At 41.5% G+C, this 21,482-nt stretch overlaps 1 pseudogene; it reads left to right on the top strand.

Annotated features, from left to right (window-relative positions):
• Window positions 1-972: 972 nt before the first annotated feature.
• Window positions 973-19,753, top strand: LOC149835049 (OVARIAN TUMOR DOMAIN-containing deubiquitinating enzyme 7-like; annotated as a pseudogene).
• The last annotated feature ends 1,729 nt before the right edge of the window (window positions 19,754-21,482 follow it).

The raw sequence follows: 21,482 nt of genomic DNA, 5'->3' as shown, positions 1-21,482 counted from the left end.
ACCCGACAGGGTTAAAATGTTTTTAAAGATCAACTTTCGGTTTCTGAGAAAACAAAAATTGAAAGCCTCACTCTTATAACGGGGAAGAAGGTGAGCAACCTCACCGAGTTTCACGACAACCCACGTTGTCGATCTTCCCCACGTCGCCCCACAGTGACGTACGACGACCAACACCAGTTCACAGTCGGCGACGTACCCCTGGCGTCACCCTGACGATGCACATCGGTGAGTCCGCACTGCACCGCCATAGGAAATCTTAGAAACTCAAGCAGAGATTCTGCGCCACCTCCATGCTGTGGATGCCACCGGTGAAATCGCCAGTGAATCGACGAACCCCGACAACGATCCATTGGTGTCGACAAAAACCCCCTTTCGACGAAGCACCCCGACAACTGAATGAGCAGAGAAAGGGGTTTTTCAAACCCTCCTTTTTCGGCAACATTCTGCGGTGACCTCGGCGCAGGATGACCACCTTGCAACCCCATAGTGCAGGGGATCTTAGACGACGGGCTATGCGGTCGAGGGACTTCGCCGACGCGGTGACCCAATGGCCGCCCCTTCTGGCATATCGCCTCATGACGATCAACTTGTTTCCCCCGACAATGGCTGACTCCACTACAGCCCCACGGCTGAAGGAGCAAAGAAAGGGGGGTTTTAATCCCCAGATTCCATGCATCGCCAGACGAACATTGACAATCTAGCAAAAACCCCCTCCCCCCCCCTCCCCAGTGACGTCTACGGCGATGTTGTAGGTGACAACCCCAATTACATCTTGAGGCAAAACCCGATGCTAGAAAAACCCCCTACAGCCCGACGACCATAGGTAAAACCCTCGATCTATTTTTTTTAACGAGGGTCATCAGGGCTGCAACTGCCACCAATGTACGGTTGCCGGAAAAAACAATCATCCTACAACGATTGTCACTATCGTCTGGTGACTGTCGCCCCACGACAACGGGCGGTCACCTCAGGATGGCATTGTCGTCGGTGAAGGCTGTTGCCCCATGGCAACAGTCTGCTCAGAAACATTGTCGCCCCATGGCAACAATCGCCGAAGTTCAGGCGACAGTATTACTGAATACAGATGAGCCGCGTCGCCCTATGATGACAGGCTCAATCTGTTACAGCCCACAGCGACAAGTGTTGTCAACCTGCGACTTACCTCGCCCAACGACGATAGTCACAGTAAACGCCAGCAGGCCTCATGCACCCATGCACAGAAGAAGCGTGTTGGGCCCATAACCCAATGTTGGCATTTCCTGCATCAACATACATAGAAAGTGTACCTGCAAGTGTATTTGCTGATGACACAGAGTGTGCATGCGGGTGATCGACGTTCTCCTCATCAGGTTGACACCCATGATGAGCCCATGCCTTAGGTCGAAGGTGAGCAGGACCCTATACCACGTAAACACAAATGTGGAATTGGGGTAGGCTATTGCCATGAATCTTTCATCATCTTCATAGCAGCCAACCTCCTTATATAATGGAGAAAGCGGCAACTCCCACCCACTATCTCCCATTATGTGGCCCACTAATGGTGTCAAACTGGGTCACCCAAATGGGTTGAACCCAGATCCGCTATATCCAACATATTCCTGTAATCGATCATGATTTTTTGATATATATTAATTTTGTTTTCCTTAAAGATAGCTTAGTATCCAAGTTTCGTGATTTTGAATCTTGTTCGTTGCTAAATAAGGCATAAAAGATGCACCTGTGTTGTATGATTTGCTTGATTAGAAAGATTTTTACTTACCCAATAACGAAATTAAGGGTTGGAGAATTCCACAAAGTTGGTGGTGATAACATATTTTTGTTACCCGTAGATTGTTTTTGTATTTCGAATGATTAATGCACCTTTCCTGTTTCTGCTGTATTCACTTATTCTTTGTGTACAGGGCAAGAAAAATGGGAAGCCAGATAACATTGCTCAGTTTAGTAGTCAGTTAGATGCGCTTGGGTTGAAAATTGTTCAATTGGTTGTAGATGGGAATTGTTTCTTTCGGTCAGAATCTAACTTTGTTTTCGTGCTTCATGATGTTTCTTAGAGTCATTTCGTTGCAAATTGCATGTAATGTGGCTACCCGAGTTTGAACTGAGTTATCTATTTGTTCTTCTTGTTCTTATCATCTACAACGATATTGCAGATCAGTTAGAAGGCAATGAGGAAGAACATGCAAAATACGGTTGCATGGTGGTTGAGTATATCATAGTATACATTCATTTTTTTTGTTCCAATGGAATAAGTGTGTATCTTTTGTTCCATAGGAACAAAATTAAAGGGCTTATATTTCATCTCATAGTTTTATGATCTACTTTGCATTCTTGATCCATTGAAGTTGCTCTTCTATATGATATATCTATGTTGCTTTTTCAATTCCACATTATATCTATGTTTGTATGGGAAGTTGTACCATCTGGGGTAGTTTATTTACTTTAATGTTCTTGTAATGAGAGTTTGATTATGATAAGAAAAACTTGTACATATACATCCATTTTATGAAAATAATGTGCTTAGCAATATGAATCCTTGGGGAATGCCATTAGGCAATCTTTGTTGCACCCTCAACCTGATTGTGGCATGGGGGGCACATGATGAAGCTAGTTATTGCCTCACAAATCAGAGGATGGGTTAGGTGAGAACTCAACCATGTCCATAAGGGTGCATTTGATTGGCTGGACAAGCGCTGCTTGGACAATCCGGATGGCGTTCATCCATAACACACCAGTTGCACCCCTAGGGGTGCAATGGTGTGCTGTCATGCGTATATCAAATGCAGGATGCCTGCCATGGGGGCTGTTTTGTCCCTGCGGCAGTGGTAGTGGATTGATGGAAGAGAAATATGGAGGAACTAGGATCGACTAGAGGGGAATTGGAGGGAACAAGTGGATCGGCTTACACTACAAGAAATCTGTGGATTAGCGACGACCTAAATCCGTCACTAATCGGTAGCTAAACAGTTTAGCCATGGATTAGCATCGGATTCGCGACAGATAGCTTCTATCATAAATTTTTTGACGCTAATTAGCGACGGAATATATCTGTCGCATGTTCTGTCGCTAACTTGTGATGGATTAACGAATGCCAAAATCCATCGCAAGGTCATCGTTACTCTGCGGAGGTCTAGTTTTGCGATGGATTTATAGTCGTTGCTAATTCGTCACTAAATTCAATGCTTGTAGCGGCGGATATATCAGTCGTTAATCCATCACAAAAAAAGAAAAAAAAATTTAAAAAATATTTGAAAATTAAATATCGATAAAAAAATTCTCGTGATACAATTTATACTTCTTGTACAATTTATATTTTCTGTGAATAAAAAACAAAGTACACATCAAAATACATATAAAAGGAAACTGAAACAATTAATCGATCCACTATAAAATTCGCAAGTTTTAATTATTTACAATTCAACATTTACAGTTTTTAAACAAAAAGAAGGTAGAACAAATTCAACACATAAATCTAATCATCGCCAAGATTTTGTGCATCCTCTTGTTCAGTGACTTGGTCTGTCCCTTCAACTCCACTACGTTGATTATCGTCAGCAACCTACACGAGAAAAGAAATGTCAGTAGTGATAAACAAAATATACTGAAATAAATTATACTCTATATGTGATTCTATCATGCTCATATGTGTTCTAAGGCAATAAAAAAACTTTATACATGATTCTATCATTCTATCGTGCTTATATGTGTTCAAAGGCAGTAAAAAAACTGTATATGTGATTCTATCATGCTCATATGTGCTCTAAGACAGTCAAAAGCTGTATATGCGATTCTACCATGCTTATATGTGTTCTAAGGCAGCAAAAAAACTTTATATGTGATTCTATCATGCTCATGTATGTTCTAAGGCAGTAAAAAAACTATATATGTGATTCTACCATGCTTATATGTGCTCTAAGGTAGTCAAAAAATTATATATGTGATTCTACTATGCTCACATGTGCTCTAAGGCAGTAAAAAAATTGTATATGTGATTCTATCATGCTTATATGTGTTATAAGGCAGTAAAAAAACTTTATATGTGATTCTATAATGCTCATATGTGTTCTAATGCTGTAAAAAAACTTTATACATGATTCTACCATGCTCATATATGTTATAAAGCAGTACAAAAAAATTTATATGTGATTCTATCGTGCTCATATGTGTTATAAGGCAGTAAAAAAACTTCATACGTGTTTTTATCATGCTCATATGTGCTCTAAGGCAGTAAAAAAACTTTATATGTGATTCTATCATGCTCGTCTGTGTTCTAAGGCAGTAAAAAAACTTTATATGGGATTCTACCATGCTCATATGTGTTATAAAACAATAAAAAAACTTCATACGTGTTTCTATTATGCTCATATGTGTTCTAAGGCAGTAAAAAAATTGTATATGTGATTCTATCATGCTTATATGTGTTATAAGGCAGTAAAAAAACTTTATATGTGATTCTATCATACTCATATGTGTTCTAAGGCTGTAAAAAGACTGTATACATGATTTTATCATGCTTATATGTATTATAAAGTAGTAAAAAAACTTTATATGCGATTCTACTATGCTCATATGTGTTATAAGGCAGTAAAAAAACTTTATACCTGACGAACACCAGAGCTCATGTTGAATGCAGATGAAGTTTCTCTATCCTGAAAAAAGTTGCACAACTCATTACGGACAATGTTGGGAATGACTTTATTTAAAAAGTATTGCATTTTGTCCTCAAGACGTTGACAGACACCATTTCAAGACATAGCAGGGTCATTAGGACGTTGGGAGTTGATGTTGGTGGGAGAACTCTGTAGGCCCGAGCTGTAGGAGGCAACGACTGGTGTGGTGTTCATGTTACTCCCAAACCCGAACACACGACCCTTTTTTGGTACACCGGTTGAAGTCACCCATGCTGCAAGATCAAAAGGCGGATGCTGAGTGCAGTCATCGCCATATCACTGTACCATTTGTTGCTCGTATGACTCCTACAATGTAGTGATTAGAATATGAATTAATAATTAAGAATTAAAATGTTTATGATAACTTAATTCATAGTAACTTATCTATTATAATATTTATTAATAAAATAAATACATATCGTTGTCGCTCTCGCCTTCTCTGATACGAACTCTCTCGTGGTCTTACGTTTATGTGTTTCAACAAACACATCTTTGTATGACACAATGCCTCCTTTTTCTGCTTTCTGCAAAGTGAAATGATAAAAGATTTAGTTAACAGATTTGCAACAATACTTATAAAATTGACAATATATATATTAATGAGTTACCATTTTCTTCTGGTGGCTCCCAAAAGTCCTAGATCCACCTGTGTGTAGATGGGCTTTGGGCATTTTTGCTAGATTTTATGCAGCCTTTGCTGAGCGGTTTCAAAATACATCCCCAACCCACTTGTCGCACATTACATCCCAAACATCTGACCTGATAGTAGGAGGTCCATGGCCCTTCTACTGCAGTGGATTATTTATCCCGCCAAATGCTTTTCTTGCTGTAGTCTTCATATTGTGCAGCATGTCTGCAAATCAATTGGCATCTAGCTTCTGCTATACCTTCCTTGCATCATGTTCCTCCACCGTATTCGCGAAGCGATTCGAAGCCTACAAAGATTTTCAGAAAGTTAGTAGACATGACTCTAACAAAATATTAAATATGAAACACATCAACTATGACAAACAACTGTATACTGTGAATGAGGACAACAATCTGTCTATCACCTCTTTTGGATACTCTTTTCATTGAGCAACTAATCCTGGTAGATGTTGAAGTAGTGAATTCCTAATTTCGCATACTACTTCTTGTGGCTCGAACATCGTGCTGCACATGAATTGGTATATAGTAAATATCAATATACAATATTTATAAGATATGCAATAAGTGAAAACAAAATGCTTACGATCGATTATCAATATGCACTATTCGATTGAGTCTTCTTGTGCCAGACAGAGAAGACCTTGCATCCTGTGTTGGCTTCTGACTTATATGATTAACTGGTGTAGGTGGGTCATGTACAGGCGAAACATCATTTGTAAAAAAATACGTTAGAAATTCTCAGAATGCATATTTCAACTAATCAAGTATCCAATTAGTTAAATGATATACCCATATAACTGTCCATCGTCAATCTTCACAGCCTGAGTAATGTTAGAGACATATTCATCTGGAAATCTCAACTGCCTCAACCATTGACATACCTGCTTTATTTGATTAGGTCCAAGCATGTACCTTGCCTTTGGTTTAAGTACTTTGCCATTATACTCTTTGAGTTTCAATTCTGGTCTTTCACATATTACTTTTAAATCCATACGGGCCTTCAGATTATCCTTTATTTTTCCTTTAACATTCATTACTGTATTGAACACATTATCAAACACATTTTTCTCCATATGCATCACATCCAAATTATGTCGTACCAATAGGGTCATCCAATATGGTAGTTCACAAAAAATGGATTTCTTTGTCCAATTGTAATCCTTCCCAAATCTAAGGAAGGGCGTCAGACTACGGGCATTTGTTAATACATCTGGAAAGTATCATAATCTTCTTAAAATCTCTATGCCAGACAATCTTGTGGGTGAACCTTCCATTTCAGTTGTGCCTGCTCGAAACATATTCCTTTGCCGTCGTAACGGATGGTCGCTCGGTAGAAATCGGCGATAACACTCAAACCAGCAAGGCTTTCTTCCATGTGTCAATCTAAAATTTTTTGTATCCTCCATGCAGTACATACATGCCAACCTCCCATGTGTGCTCCAACCAGATAACATACTATATGCAGGGAAGTCACTGATTGTCCATAAAACAACGACCTTCATATTGAAATTTTAATTTTTGTGGGCATCATACATGGTAACACCATCATCCCATAGTACTTTTAGTTCAATAATCAATGACCTTAAATATACATCAAGATTTTGGCCAGGTGAGGTCAGACCAGGGATCAATAGAGACAAGAAAATATTTGGACGCTTCATACACAAGCTTGGTGGAAGGTTGTATGGAGTTACAAATAATGGCCAGCATGAGTATGAAGTTGATCTACCCCCAAATAGATTAAATTCATCTGTACATAGACCGAGTCTAACATTTCTCACTTCCATTGCGAAGTTCTGATGAGTACGATCAAAGTGCTTTCAAGCTTCGATGTCAATAGGATACGTGATCTTGTCTTCATCATGTCGAACTTTATTTGTATGCCATCTCATGTGTTTAGTTGTCCTTGAAGACATATATAATTGTTGCAATCTAAGAGTGATAGGAAAGTAGCAGAGCAACTTGTATGAAACTTCTTTTGATCTTGTGCTACCATTGCCTCTTGTCTTTGGCTTGAACCGAGAATGCCCACATGACGGGTATGATATGTTGTTTTCCTGATCCTTGAAATACAACATGCAGTGATTTGGACAAGCATCTATCTTTTTATACCCCATACCTAGAGCGTTGACCATAACTTTCGCACGATAGAAATTTTGTGGCAATTTCTCATATTTGGGCAACATACTCTTCACAATCATGCACAAACGGTCAAAACATGATTGACTTAAATTATACTCGGACTTCAAATTCATTAGTTGAAGAACTGCAGACAAGATAGTGTGACTCTCGCAACTGTTCCAAAGTGGTTCATTAGCATCTCTAAGTAAATCATAAAATCTACTTGCAGCATCGTTTGATGATTTTTCATCTACTGCAGTTCTTACATCACTAGGACCCATAGCAGAACCGAGTCCTGTTCCTGTGGCATCAAATATCAAATCCATATATGGATTATCGTGCACCACAGTCACCCACGCATCAAAATTGTTTCTAAATTCTTCTTCATGAAACGTCTAATTTTGATAATCACTCACAAAACCCTTCCTGTATAAGTGATGTCTAACGCCATGAGATTCTACAAATCGATTATTCTTACAAATCTTGCAAGGACACCTAATCTGATCTGTCAAATTCACTGTACTGACACTTGTCATTGCAAATTCAATAAAACTTTCAACATCATCCATATATTCATACGATAACTCATTGTCAACTATCCTACGATACATCCATTCACGGTTTGTAGTCATTTTATCGTATGATGTTACGAATAGTATTCTAACCAGTTAAAATAGAACAATCAGAATGCTATGATAAAGAAATATCAAATTTATCATGCAATATATAATGTCATACAATCACAAGAATTATGATGCATGCATTGATAACTTAATATTTTCTTATGTAAACTATTCATAATATGATACATTCATTTGAAACATGCTTTCATTATATAATTTCACATGTAAGTCATAATCAAATTGAAAGTAACTACATGCAAGCATAGATACAATCATATCAAACATTGCAATACATTGAAAATATTCATATAAAAAAATATCAAACATGTACCTGCAGCAAACACACTTCAATATTCCGCTAACTACTACCATGCCTAGCATGAAATCCGTACTCCAAAAATAAGAACACTTCTATTCTCATACATTAAATTCATGCACAACATGATCTCCAAACTCCAACAAAGCAGTCCTAGATATCATCAACTAATTGAGTGTGTGAACAGTAAAATGTTGCATCCAATAAATTAAATAACATGTGATGCGCTTGCATCACTTACTCACCATGGGTATTTACCCTATTTGCAATATTTTTTTCACTTAGTTAATACGGGTGGCGGGGCACAAGCCAGTTCCGTTGAGAAATTTGCAAGAGACACTGTGTTAAAATGAAGTCACTCCCTGCCCGAATAAAAAAATGACAGGGGGCGACCCCCTGCCCGAATAAAAAAATGACAGGGGGGCAACCCCCTACCCGAATAAAAAAATAAGGCATGGGGGCGACCCCCTGCCCGAATAAAAAAATGAGGCATGGGGGCGACCCCAGCCGAAAAAAACAAACGAGGCAGGGGTCGTCCTCCCTGCTAGAAAAAAAGAGGCATGGGGCGACCCCCTGCCCGAATAAAAAAATGAGGCACAGGGGCGACTCCCTACCAGGAAAAAGAAAAACCATGGAGGGGTCGCCCCCCTGCCGAAAAAAAAAGTGGCAACGAGGCATGGAGGTCGAACCCCTACCAGAAAAAAAAATGAGTGCCAGGAGGGCGACCACCTGCCGGAAAAGCAGGGGGCGACCCCCTGGCTGAATAAAACAACGAGGCAGGGGGGTCGACCCCCTGCCGGAAAAAACAAAACGCAGACAAGGGGTCAACCCCCCATGTCGATAAAAATAAACTAGGCAGAGGGTCGACCCTCTGCCGAAAAAAACAAAACGCAGAGAAGGCGCCCCCCCTGCCGCAGGTAAAAAAAAAACTAGGATTTACTTGCGGTGGGCGGCAGACCGGGGGGCGACGGGCCGGGCGGTGGACCGGGGAGCGACAGGCGGTGGCCGGGGAGTGCGTCAGGCGGCGGAACGGGGGAAGACGGGCCGGGCGGAACGGGGGGCGACGAGCGGCAGACCAGGGGGCGACGGGTCTGGCGAAACGGGGGCGACGAGCGGCAGACCGGGGGGCGACGAGCCGGGTGGCGGACCAGGGAGTGACAGGCGGCGGCCAACAGGCTGGGGAGTGCGTTGGGCAGCGGAGGATGGCGTCGGGCGGTGGAGGGTTGCGTCGGCCAGGTAGGAGAGACGAAACAGGAAAGAGGAAAACAAGCTCTGATTAGGGATTTACGCAAAAAATTAGCAACAGATTTGGTGATGGCTTAATTCTGTCGCCACTCCATCATAAATTTACATGACTAGTTAGCGACGGATGATTTCCGTCGCTAACATCATCACTAAGTAGCGACAGAAAACCATATGTTGCCCTATCCGTCGCTAATCGTCACGTGTGTTGCGACAAAAATGGGTCGCCGCTAATCATCACGTGTCATTTTTTATTTGCTTTTGCCGGCACTTCATATTGCTTTATATGTGTTTCCTTTTAACTTTTCATGTGCTTGAATAATCGCTTCAACCGCTTCCCGCTTCTTACAACCTTTTTAGCACTCGCTTCCCCGCTTCCGCTTCACACAATGCTTCTCATATCCATTTCGTTTCCTGGTAACTGTGGTTTTCTGTATATTCTTATTTAGGATAAATTTTTTATTAGATCCTTTTTTCATGTTATTTAACCATAATCATGGTTTTATCGCTCGTCGTTCCTCTACTTTTTTACTCGTAAAGAAATCCTTTATGTTTTTTTGATATTTTCTTATTTGATTTAGCCCATCCTTTCTTATTTGATCATCACAAACCGTGATGGCCCAATTTGTTGGCTTATGTTGTTCATTATTGATGATAATTGGATTTTCATAAACAATTTACTGTACGGACCTACATCTTGAATAAATAAATAACCCTTATCTGAGTATTTGTAATGGCGGGTTTGTTACTTGACAGAAGCATCACAAGGAATTTGTGCCTTTTATTGAGGATGATGTACCATTTGGTGAATATTGTCAGTCAATGGAAAAAGGATGGTACATGGGCAGGTCATACGGAAATCCAAGCGGCTTCTCTCGTTTGTCATAGCAATATTTGCATACATCGAGCGAAGCAGGTTATATGTTCCCCCCCCCCCCCCCCCCGAACAGGGCAGTTAGCTACATCTCATGTTCGGGGGTCCCAAAGAGCACCACGTATGTAAGCATGTGCATCTCGTATCCCCATGTTTGTCAACATTAATTAGCGTTGGAGTTTAATGCGATTGCAAAGACTTAAGTACCCTCTCCTCCATTGGTGTAAAAAAGAATGACGATTCTTGAAAAGGAGTGGTTGTAAAGACTTAAGTGCCCCGAAGATGATTATTTAAGACCCAGTCCCTGCACTGCAGGATTATCCGAGAAAGAAATCTCCTCTGGAGGAGGCCATGAACATCAACTCTCTCACTCACTCTCTCTCTCCCTTCTCTTTCTGCTTTTGTGCACATCCAGCAGAAGATCCTACATTGCTCCATCAAGCACCGACTGACCTACACATTGACTGTTTTGGAGCCTGATTCAGAGTTTTTACCCTTACAGGAGGAGGGTTTGGGGGATCCTCCTAGCGTGGGTAGCATTATTCAACTAAATGAGTTGTAGATCCTGATTCAGAGTTTTTACCCTTACAGGAGAAAGGTCTGGGGGTTCCTTCCAACGTGGGTAGCATCATTCAACTTGAAGAGTTGTGGAGTCTGATTCAGAGTTTTTACCCTTACAGAAAGGGGGGTCTGAGGGCTCCTCCCAGCGTGGGTAGCATTATTCAACTTGAAGAGTTGTGGAGTCTGATTCAGAGTTTCTACCCTTACAAAAAGGGGGTCCGAGGGCTCCTCCCAGCGTGGGTAGCATCATTCAACTTGATGAGTTGTGGAGTCTGATTCAAAGTTTTTGCCCTTATAGGAGGAGGGTTTGGGGGCTTCTCCCAGCGTGGATAGCATCGTTCAACTTGATTCATTGTGGAGCTTGATTTAGAGTTTTTGCCCTTATAGGAGGTGGGTTTGGGGGCTCCTCCCAGCGTGGGTAGCATCGTTCAACTTGATGAGTTGTGGAGCCTGATTTAGAGTTTTTGCCCTTACATGAGGGGGGTCTGGGGGCTCCCCCCGACACGAGTTCTGGGTGTTATGGTCAAAAAATGCACATGGTATCGTTGTGAGAAAGACATATTTTTGTTCCAAGCAAGGTTGAAAGAAATCAATGAAAAATCCAACAAGGAGCATGCCAGAATCAAGATGTGGATGTCAAGTGAGAATCGTGTTGTGCAACTCAAATAACACAGAATAATAGGGGTCTGGTTTTTAGTTAAAATGGAGAATGAAATGTCAATAGAAATCGCTGAAAATTTACAAAAATAAACTAGACTCAATAACAAAGACACCACTCTTTACGGATTTGGAATATGACCTTCGGTTAGGAAGATATGGCCCTGACAAGTTGGTCCTAATTCGGGTAACGATTTACAGCGATTTGCTTACTGAATAACACTACAAATCGCTATAGCGATTTGCGGAAGATATTACAAATCACTATAGAAAAGCCCGGAAGATACTACAAATTGCTATAGCGATTTGCGGAAGACACTACAAATTGCTATAGCGATTTGCGGAAGACACTACAAATCGCTATAGCGATTTGCGGAAGACACTGCAAATCGCTATAGTGATTTGCTAAAGACACTACAAATCGCTATAGCGATTTGCGGAAGATACTACAAATCGCTATAGCGATTTGCGGAAGACCCTAAAATACTACAAATCGCTGTAGGAAAGCCCGATAACACTACAACTCGTTGTTGGAAGCCCCCAAAAAAATTTGGTCCGGAGGGCGCTGCCCCCCGAGCCCCCCACTAGGGGCGGCCCCCCCTGGATCCTCGCCTGTTGACTGCGCAGCGAGATCCAAGACGGGGGGAGCCCCTGGACCCCCCTCCTGTAAGGGCAAAAACTCTAAATCAGGCTCCACAACTCATCAAGTTGAATGATGCTACCCACGCTGGGAGGAGCCCTCAGACCCCCCTTCTGTAAGGGTAAAAACTATGAATCAGACTCCACAACTCTTCAAGTTGAACGATGCTACAGTCAGTATGCAGATCAGTCAGTGTTTGATGGAGCAATGTAGGATCGTCTGTTGGATGTGCACAAAAGTAGAGAGAGAAGGGAGAGAGAGTGAGAGGGTTGATGTTCATGGCCTTCTCCAGGGAGAACTATTTGCCTCCCTTGATTTTTTCTCTAGAGAGAGAGAGCGAGTTTTACAGTGCTTAACGGAGAAAGAAGAAGAAGACTTTGAAGAGTCAACGTCATCCTCAACTTTCTGGATGGAGGACATGTTTGTCCTTTTTTTGAACGGAGAAAGAAGAAGAAGACTTTGAAGAGTCAACATCATCCTCGACTTTCTGGACGGAGGACATGTTTGTCCTTTTTTTGAACGGAGAAAGAAGAAGATGACTTTGAAGAGTCAACATCATCCTCGACTTTCTGGATGGAGAACATGTTTGTGCTTTTTTCGAACTGTTTGTTTTTTCTTTTTTGAATTAAGGACATTTTTGTCATTTTCTCAAACCATCACTTTATGAGAAGAATAGCAAGAAAGGGTACTTAAGTCTTTGCAACAACACCAGAGTCCGATGCAAAGTTATGTCAACATACACGGGAATACGAGCCCCATGTGCTTGTATACGTGGTGCTCATTCAAAGCCCCGAAACACAGATATGGGATTCAGTGAATCATCCGGGGGGAACATACACCACCCTCTCTACATCGAGTGAGTGAAATTTCTTTTTTCCGTTATTCCTTTAACCCTACTAAGCACAAAATGTAAAGTTTCAATACCATGATTGTTGATATTTTTGAAGAGTATAAATCATTAAGCAAATATAGTATCCTTAGTATACCTTACCGGTATATATTCTGATTGAGCATATGATATCATTTACCCCTGAACAGCACTTGAAATATTTGTAAACAAAAGCTTGTTTTCATTATGTAGGTTTTAAGAGATAATTGAAGATAATGCATAGATTTCACATACGTGCACACACATTTACCACGTACTTTTGAATATGAAAATCAATTTTGGCCCCCAGATGAATATGACACAATGTGCGTAACTAGAGTTTTTGATGTCCTACCACTGGTTTAATTAAAGCTTAAGGGCTCCATAGTGGGCAGTGGGCACCCCTCTGACGCATCACCTACTCTCATTCTGAGGCATGAGGTACAAACCTCCCTCGGCAGAGGATTAAGATCAGGGAACTGCTCATTCTACTCAAGTCTAGTTCTCATGTCTTGCCTAGGTTTGCTTGCATAGGTTTATATCACTTATTGCAAATGATTTATAATATAAGGAGAGGTGGGTTGTGTTAGGGAACTCATTGGTCACTTGGTGCAAGCCAAAGATGATGCTAATTGAATTTGCTTTAGTTGCAACAGCAGATTTGGACTTTGGCCATCCCATATAGAACGCTTGAGTCCTGAATCAGGTCACCAAAATCTTGGGTGGTAAGAGTCAATTGTATATAATATATTTCTATCACAAGTGGGAACATCTGGTTCTTGCTCAATATCATTTTACTACTCAGTGCTACTATTATAAATCTTCGATTGAGTAGGATAACTTTGTTTGTGTTAACTGGACTTGCTCACAACATTCTCACATCTGGTTAAGCTGCTTGAACTAATTTTTGTAATGTATGCTTATAATGCAGAGTATGTCACCTCGCTGGTACATAAAGAATTTCCCTGACCATGGAACTCGCATAATTCACTTGTAAGTAACTCCCATATTTAATTACAATTTCTTTTCTTGGGAACTACAACTGCTGGATCATGTTTTGATTATTGTCCTCTTTAAACTCTATATGAATAATTGAGAGTATCCTGCTGAATTATTATTGCTTCAGTTGCAAAATAGTAATGTAATGGACTCAATAAGGTCATGGAGATGAATTTTAACAATTTGTACACTGAAAGTGTTTGGTTTGTATGCTGAAATTCATCCTTTTTATGCTTAAAAAAAACTTATTTTTTGCATTATAGAGGCGGAAGATTGTTGCTATTGGTCCTTCACTATGTCACAGGGATTCGGCTAACCAGGTGCCGCACCCGCATCGATGCGACGCGATACGACGCGGGTGCAGCACCTGGTGCAGTCAACCCGACCATATGTAAAAAAAAAAATGAAAATCACGACATTGAGGCTCGTCTGATGAAGAAGAAGAAGAAGAAGAAGAAAGAAGACCGAGGAAAGAGAGAGGTGAGAGGGAGCTCACCTGAAAGGGGGCCGGAGACCAGCGTCGGGTGACTTGCCAGACGTGGGGCTTGCCGACGTCAGGTGGCCGGAAAACGAACGGGAGCCTGCGGCAGGGGAGAAGGCAAGCGAGGAGAGAGAGTGAGCAGCGTGGGGAGGGGGAAGCAGATCAGGTTATGCTGCGTGGCCATCCGATTTGCATTTTAAAAAGCTAAAAAGTCAACAAACCACGTGGCATTCATCCAAAATGCAAGTGCATGAGCAAAAACGCTCATGTTCAGCATGACCGGATCTGTTTCTGTGTGGGGGACGGTTTCTCGAATGAGAAACCCTACCTGCATGCTTTAAATAAGCACGGGTTTGGATCTAGGTCGGATCCGAATCCGACCGGGGTTCGCATTTTTTTTGCCGCACCCCCGCACCCATGTTTTTTTAAAGTGCCGCATCCCCGCACCCTCACCCATGTGACATAGGTCCTTCATGTCATGGACCGTCTCATCTTTTGTAACCCTCTTTGTAGTTTGCTCCAATATTATTATTATTATTATTATTATTATTATTTGCTAACGTTTCAAAGACAAACAAACAAATGCACAGACAATCAAATGAAAAAAAAATCGCTATCTAGAAATGGGAACTCACCAACTGATGAACAGGCATAGATCAACATTCCCTTGTCATTTGGCTTTTTTTCTTAATTTGTATAGTAGATGCTTTATACCCGTTGATCTGACAGGTCATCAAGCCTGTGATGACTCGTAACAGGTTCTGAAAAGTGTAGTCATCTCGTATGGCTTTATGTTATTAGCCATTTTTGTTATATAATTGCAACACTCATTTTGGTTTTCTATTTCAAGCAAGCAATGCAGGCCATTTGGACTATAGTTATTGGATTCTCTACCATGGGTACGACTTGTGGTCCTCAATTGTTCCAAGCATATGATTTTGTGGTTTTGTTCAAATGTCCCTACACTCCATCATAGTTTTTGGGTCATGGCAACTTTGCAACATGCAATGAACAACCCTTGAAATCTAGATAGCTGCTTATGGTAAAATTAACCTGACTTGTTTTTGTACCTTCGAAGATGTTAGGTATGTATCTACCTGCTGAAAACAAGTCGAATACCATATAAGCAGTAGCTGAGTAAGAGTATTGCTCTACTAGCTCTGAGGAGTTTGACCTTTGGAATGATCATTCACAGCCTTATCAAGTTTATCTTTGTTTTTTAGAGGCTTGACTTTTGGAACAGAGACACTGTAGAACATAACTACTTAGAGCTTTGGTTGCTGATGTAGTCACTTATTTGAGTTTGACCTGTAGATATTTCAGTTATAGAGCATTCTAGTTTTTATATAATTTACTCTTCTTCTGATTTGGGGTATTTCAATGTTTTGCATTAAATAAATTTTGGCCAATAATGTGCTTCGTGAGTCTTTTATTTATACATGATATTTTCCTTGCAATGAAATGCTTTTGTTACCTCGACAGATCCTATCATGATGGGGAGCATTATAATAGTGTTTGGTTAAAAGAAGACCCCTGTGATGGGCCAGCTAAACCAATAATCATTGAGGTTCATAACTGTCATCAAGCACGTGCTTTTCTTGTGGGGTTGTTAATAACTTTGTGCTTTCATGCCTTTAAGCTCAATATGGGACTGACTGTTGGTATCTTTTACCACTCTCCTGCTAGGCTGATGCTGATCTTTCTGCTTCCAGTCAAGCCAAAGTTTCAGTCAAGAAGGCTAAATCTTTGAATAGCCGAAGGTCAGCTGTTGATCCATCAGCAATCAAAATTGTCATGAGTGGTAGTGGATGCAAAGATCTCAAACGAGTGGAACAGGTATAGGTTTTCCTCCATTTTATAGGTAGCCATAGATCATGGACCTCAAACTATTGTTTTCAGCTTTGTTGAAGGCTTGATTTGGAATCTTGAGAAGATTTCTTCATTTTGATTTTCAATGCACTAATCGGCATTGCATTATCTGAACAGAAAGCATATAAATCTTCACTTTAACTGAGATACTTGGTGTCCCAATTCAGGTTTTGCAGGAAGTGCATGGAAATGTTGATGCTGCCATTGATTTTTTGGTAGCAGAGGGTGCTGATGAAGCCACAACTCAAAGTAATGCTAATGAAGCTGCAACTACAAATGATGCTACAAATTGTGCAAGTATGATTACTATGATTGTTTTTCAGTCACAGTCATCTTTAGTTATAATGAACCTTTTTTGCAGTTGCAAGTGTCTTATATTTATCAATCCAAAAGGCATTGTTCATTTGAGTTTAAGTGTGCTATACTGCTGTTCTTATTCCTTTGTGTTGTGCATGACTAAATAACTAATGATTGTTTGGTCGAGACTTATTTTGAACTTGGGTGTCCTATCGAGTGAGTGATTAAATTCTTTAAGGTATTAGTACCTTGGTTTGGATCATAGTCACAAATCTTGACAAATTTTCATTTTCTCTTGAAAAAAACATGAGAAAAATGCGCCAAAATTTTCGCGTTTTAAACACGATATTTAAAAAAAATTCTCATATATTAAAAATCTCACATTTTTCGCGGCGTGAATAAAATGGCTAATGTTTTTTCCAGCCTGAAATATTCATTTCAGGGGATTTTAGGCATTGAGCCATTTTTCACGCTGAAGGACACAAAGGGCCCCTTTTATAGACGTGGAGAGAGGGCAACTCTCTCCATGCCTTCAATATTGGCTTATTCTTAAACCTCTTTTCATTCAACTCAAAGCGAATGGAAACCCCCTCAGAGGAAGCGTATCTGATAAAGGCTCTTGTGCAACTTTGTGAAGCCCTTCCCTCACTATTTCTGTCATGGCTTAAGTTAGGGCCTATGTTACATGGGTACGGGTGCGGGGGTGCGGCACTTTCAAAAACCTTGGGTGCGGGGGTGCAGCAAAAATATATATATGTGTGTTGTTATTTGATTAAGACGGATAGAGCCGCTTGACACAAAATGGATTATTAGTGGCAGTCATTAGTGAGTCATTAATGCACGGCTCAGCTGGTTGCCACTCATCCCTTTCACTTTTTTCTTACTATTTTGTCTTTTTCTTTCTTTTCTCTGTCTTTAATACAAAGTTGGACATTGAAATAGGAATATGCCTTCAAGATGCGTGCTCTTGATCTTCTCTGTATCGTAACTATCGTTCAAATTATTTTAATACATAGTTGGACTGGCTCTTGATTTTTTTTTATGTTTACATAGAGAAACTGCTACAGGCGCAGAGACCTAGCAATGCTGGCTCAGCCTGTTGTACTAAAGGTTGTTGTCCATGTCAGTATTACCCATCGACCCTAGGGAGTCGCCAAGCTTCTGCTTATGCTGGAGGTAAGGCTCATAAGATTTGAACCTAGACTGCCCATCAAACGGTCTAACCCATCCCACTACGCCAAACCCCTTGGTCTAGACTTGCTCTTGATCTTCTCACACATGTTATGGATTATGACAACCATTGTTGTCTCTCTTCTCTTTCTAAAGCCAAAATCACATAAAGAAATTAGGCATATTTGGTTATCTTGGTGGGACAGTTTCATCGACAAAGGATTTGTTTATCTACATGATTTAAACAAAAAATGGGATGCAAATTGTCATGGGCATAGAAGTGAAGGACCCCGCGACGTAGCTTCGGGAATTTGCAAACACCGAAAGCAGGCCTTTTAAGCGCACAAGCAATGCATAGCACACGTGCACGAGTGGAAGCAAGAGTACGTGCATGCACAAACACAAAGAGAGTAAAGAGACAAGGATGCAAAAAGCTTTCTCATAGATACTTGAAAGCAAAGTACATCAAGAGGGGAAGAGAGGGTCCGAATACATGGGTTTCTTAAGCCGTAAGGCCTTGTGGGGCACTCTAGAGTGCCAAAGAGGTATATATATCAGAGCAAAAAGGTGAAAAACGTGGCGGTCCAGAACATGCTCCTCCGCCTAAGTTGGTGATGTCCTTAACGCCAATTGTTCATGGTAGCCTTCTACAAGTTGTCGATGCTGAAACATGTTGCTGGCCTTCTCCCAGGTGGCTTCACATTCTGGCTATCCCTTCCACTGCACTAAGTACTTTTTGACTTCTCCTAGATAGTTGTTGGAATGATTCAGGATGACCTCTGGTTCTCTGCCTGGTACACTGACTGTTGAGGGAGCCCGTTGCGGGATCGGAGCACGTTGAGGCATGCTCCATTGAGGATCTTCTTCATCTTCGTGGAATGGCTTCAGGTTACATATGTAGAATACCGGATGCACTTGAAAGTTTGCTGACAAGTCCAGCTGGTATGCCAAGTTTCACACACATTTGATAATGGTGAAGGGACTATTATACTTGCGAATAAGGCCTCGGTGGTGACCCTGAAAGATAGTTGTGCGATCAGGAAAGAGCTTGGCCAACACTTTGTCTCCAACACAAAATTATGCTGGATGACGCTTCTCATCTGCCCATTTCTTCATGTGCTTGGTCGCGTTATTTAAGTATGCCTTCGCCAACTCTGTCTGATCTTACCAGTTCTTGATGAACTGATATGCATAAGGTGCTTTGTCACATCCTCACGCAGTAAGGGAGTGCGGAGTCTGCGGCTGTTATCCGGTTGCGACTTCAAATGGATTGTAGCCGGAGGACTCACTCTTTTGAAGTTTGTAGCAGAATTGAGTCGTATCAAGTAAATCAACCCAATCCCTTTGGTTGACACTCACAAAGTACCGCAAGTTTTCCTCTAGCATGCCGTTTATTCTCTCTGTTTGTCCATCAGTTTAAGGGTGAAAACTTGTGATGAAATACAAGTTTGTCTCCATTAAAAGAAACACTTCTCGCCAAAACTTGCTAGTGAAACATGCATCACGATCGCTGACGATGCTCTCAGAAATTCTCCAATACTTAATTACGTTTCGCACGAACAACTTTGCAGTATCTGCAGGTGACAAGGACAGGCACGAAGACAACATACTTCGAGAACCTATCCATAACCACGTAGATCGAACTACAGCCTTGTGCTTTCAGCAAGCTCACAATGAAGTCCATGGTTATGCACTCCCACGGATGACTTGGCACAGATAGGGGCTCTAGTAGTCCATCGGGTCTCTGATTGATGGGCTTGTCTTATTGGCAAATCAAGCAAGTCCACACATAAGCATCTATATCATCGTGCATCTACGACCAGTAGAATGCACGTTCTAACAACGCTAAGGTCCTTTGTTGCCCTGGGTGACCCGCTCAGGTAGTATCGTGGCACTCGTGCATCAAGCGCCACCTCAAGGTATCCTGCCGCGGAATATATAGACGGTCGCACGCTGCACGAAGCAAATCGTCCTCTAGCAAAAATCTTCGCATATTTCCTTCCTTCACCAATGCGATCAATTGTTGATCCATCGGGTCACTTTTTGAAGCTTCTTACACCTGTTCGAGAAGATCGCTCATTGGTTGGCTTACACTACTGTCCCAAGCGAGCAAAGTTGCGAGTTTCGCCTTCCGACTCAAGGCGTCGGCCACAACATTGGTTCTGTCTGGCTTGTATTCGAGGGCCATATCGAATTTTGCCAAGAAATCCTGCCAGCGCGCTTGCCTTAGACTCAGCTTCTTCTGAGTCTGAAAGTAGCTTGTCACAACGTTGTCAGTGCGCACAATGAACTGCGACCCCAAAATATAGTGCCTCCATGTGCGAAGACAGTGCACGACCATCAATATCTCGCACTCATGCACAGTGTATTGATGCTCAGCGTCGTTCAACTTTCTGCTTTCAAATGTGATAGGATGTCCTTTTTAGAGCACCCCACCAATAGCGAAGTCAGACACATCAGTCTACACTTCAAACGGTTGCCGACAATCAAGCAACTTCAGCATTGGATCCTCTGTCAGGGCATGCTTCAACCCATCAAAAGCCTTCTGGCAGGCATCAGACCATAGCCATAGTTTGTCTTTCTTTAACAGATCTGTGAGCGCCGCAACAATCTGCGAGTATCCCTTGATGAAGCGTCGGTAATAATTTGCAAGGCCCAAGAAGGAGCGCAACTCTGAAACCTTAGAGGGCAACTCCCATGCTTGAATAGCCTCAATCTTCCTGTGGTCCATTTTGAGAGTGCCTCCTCCCACAATATGCCCAAGAAAATGGACTTCCTTTTGGCCGAATAGGTACTTTTCTCGCTTGACATATAACTCGTGGTCCTTTAGAATCTGAAACACAATCTGAAGGTGTTGAGCATATTGCTCCATCAAGTCACTATACACCACTATGTCATCCAGGTGCACAACAACAAACTTGTCAAGGTGCGGGTAGAAGATCTTATTTATTAAGGTTGAAAAGGTAGCGGGCGCGTTTATCAAGCCAAAGGGCATGACAAAGAATTCAAATGCCCCATATCGTGTTACACAGGTAGTCTTTGGTTCATCCTCTTCTGCAACTCTGACTTGCCAGTAGTCAGATCTCAAATCCAACTTAAAGAAGACCCTCGCCTTTCCAAGTTGATCAAACAAGTCTATGATTAAAGGAAGCAGATATTTGTTCTTCACCGTTATTTTGTTCAGTGCCCTATAGTCGACGCACAACCGCTTCAACCCATCATGCTTTGCTTGAAACAACACGGGTGCTCCAAAGGAAGCTTTGGATGGTTGGATAATCCCTGCTTCGAGCATATCATCCAATTGTTTGCGTAATTCCTACAACTCAGGAATTGTCATGCGATAAGGAGCCATTGCGGGTGGTCGTGCACCTGGTACTAGTTCAATCTGATGGTCTACCTCACGCCTCAGAGGTAGCTTCTTCGACATCTCGGTAGGCATAACATTGCCA

Source organism: Nuphar pumila, chromosome 6, assembly GCF_984573655.1.
Source record: "Nuphar pumila chromosome 6, dmNupPumi1.hap1.1, whole genome shotgun sequence".
NCBI classification, from domain to species: Eukaryota; Viridiplantae; Streptophyta; class Magnoliopsida; order Nymphaeales; family Nymphaeaceae; genus Nuphar; species Nuphar pumila.
Note: the sequence above shows the minus strand (reverse complement) of the source record. Positions and strands in the feature narration are given on the sequence as shown.